Source organism: Neofelis nebulosa, chromosome 14 (assembly GCF_028018385.1).
Source record: "Neofelis nebulosa isolate mNeoNeb1 chromosome 14, mNeoNeb1.pri, whole genome shotgun sequence".
In the NCBI taxonomy this organism is placed as follows: Eukaryota; Metazoa; Chordata; class Mammalia; order Carnivora; family Felidae; genus Neofelis; species Neofelis nebulosa.
In genome coordinates this window covers 12,477,149-12,479,419 of record NC_080795.1, presented here as the reverse complement: position 1 = coordinate 12,479,419, position 2,271 = coordinate 12,477,149, and the positions used below count along the sequence as shown (strand labels likewise).

The 2,271-nt window shown below is 46.6% G+C and overlaps 1 non-coding gene across 1 annotated transcript; it reads left to right on the top strand.

Annotated features, from left to right (window-relative positions):
- Window positions 1–841: 841 nt before the first annotated feature.
- On the top strand, window positions 842–948 carry LOC131495186 (U6 spliceosomal RNA). Its single transcript, XR_009253817.1, has one exon. It is a non-coding gene; the product is annotated as a U6 spliceosomal RNA (small nuclear RNA).
- The last annotated feature ends 1,323 nt before the right edge of the window (window positions 949–2,271 follow it).

The window sequence follows — 2,271 nt, the reverse complement described above, 5'->3', positions numbered from 1 at the left end:
CTCTTCTTATAAGGACACCAGTCATATTGGATTAGGGACCCATCTAAGTTGGCTTTAACTATCTCCTTAAGGGTTATATCTTCAAAGACAGTCACACTGGGGAGCAGAGCTTCAACAAATGTATTTGGGGGGCAGAGACACAATTCAGTTTGGAATACCCCCAAACTCCTTTTCTTGCCCTCTGGGTCACGAATACCTCTGTAATTATCCTTCTCATTGTCACACACTTCAAAAATTAATGCTGACTTTCAGCATACAGGAAAATCCACATTTCATTGGTACTTTCTGGAAATTTTTGTAATGATGCTGTTGATTCTGCTCAAGAGAAGGAAACTGCAGAATCAATACACAAGTACAAGTCTCTGGGTAGTTTTGGGGAGTCTCTATCATTGTCTCTGAGACTGCAAAACACATGCATTTCTCAAGCAAGGGTTAATGCCATTTAAAGGAGAAAACTATAAAATCTGCATATGCATATTAATAAGTAAATAACTGCTTTTAAGGGCTAATGTATTTTAAAGTATATGATAAAATATACTCTAGAACTTTCATTTATTTTTTGGTCTGTTTTATTTACAAATGGGGCTTTTATTACAACTAATTAAGCAAAGTCCCAGGGAAATTCATATCTAGTTTCTTTTAAAAAATAATGTTACCGAGGCGCCTGGGTGGCTCAGTTGACTGAGCTTCCAACTCTTGATTTCAGCTCAGATCATGATCCCAGGGTCATGGGATTCTCTCCCTCTGTCCCTCACCCCTGCTCATGCGTGTGTGCTTTTTCTGTCTCTCCAAAATAAAATAAAAATAAATAAATAATTTTACTTTAAAATATGTGCTATTTGTGCTCGCTTCGGCAGCACATATACTAAAATTGGAACGATACAGAGAAGATTAGCATGGCCCCTGCGCAAGGATGACACGCAAATTCATGAAGCGTTCCATATTTAAAAAATAAATAAATAAATAAATAAATATAAAAATAAAATAAAATAAAATAAAATAAAATAAAATAAAATAAAATATGTGCTATTTAGGGAGGAGCCAAGATGGCGAAACAGCATGGAAGATTTTTGTGTGTCTCGCGTCCATGAAATTCAGCCAGACCAACGCTAAACCATCCTCCACACCTAGAAAACTGATTGGAAGATTAACACAATAATCTGCACGACCTGAACCACAGAATTCAGCAGGTACGCGGCGCGGAGAGGTGAACTTGCAGAGAGAGAAGCCGGCGGCGGGCAGGGAGCCGCTTTTGCAGGCACAGAGAGGACAGAGCCTGGGGGGGCGGAGAACACGGGAAAAGCACCCCTCCCCAAATGCAGCTGGAGAGAAAGTGGAAACAGCCACAGGGATTGAACTAAAAAGGGAGAAAGGAGAAAGGAGAGTGTTTAAATTCCATTAAGACTGTAAACAAGGGGAGCGCAGCCTGCAAATGCGCAGCTCCCTACCTGGCGGTGCTCTGGTGGGAAGGGCGAATCCCCGGGAGCAGAGTGGGGTCTGGGAGGCACTCGGGCCACACGGGGAGAAGCGGCTCCACTGCTGGAAGGACATTTGGTGGAGACGGTTGAAGCCACCTGGTCCCGGCAGACCCCCAAAACGGCCACAGTCGCTGGTGCTGGAACAAGGTCGTCGAGGGTGAAGCCCGCTGCCAGGCGTGTGTTGTGATTTTCCAAAATCCCTGAGACGCTGCTGCGACACCATCTCGCAACCTTTTTCTGGGGCGGGCTGGCACCTGGCCGCAGTCTCGGGGCTCCGGCAGCAGCAGAGTCCCACAAGCGGTCCTGGGTTCAGCCGACATTCGGCCGTTGCTCATTCGGCCATTGCTCGGTGAGACCCTCCCACAGAGGGGCCGAACGGGTCAAGGCCGCAGTCCATCAGAAGTAAGGATCTGGGGAAAACAGCCGCATCTGAGACAAAACTTGGGAGAGAGGTACTGCCTCAGGCCTGGTCATGGAGAGTGAAGCAGGGAGTGGACAGAAGCTGAAGACAGAGGACAGGTGCGCGATTGCTGATCGGGGAGAACAGACAGGGTAGCTGGATGACGCCATTTTCATGGTCCCGCACATACTTACAGCGCGCAACCATCCACCCCAGGAGGCTAGCAGCGCCATCTAGTGGACACTGGAGCTGTTACACTGAGCCCCGCCCAACCGGACCCACCTCACTTTTCAAGAACACAAGTCTCACAGCCTGCTTAGTTTATGGACTATAAAGCACGTCATGATCTGACTTCTGGGGGAAAATGAAATAATTTCAGTTCTATATCAATCT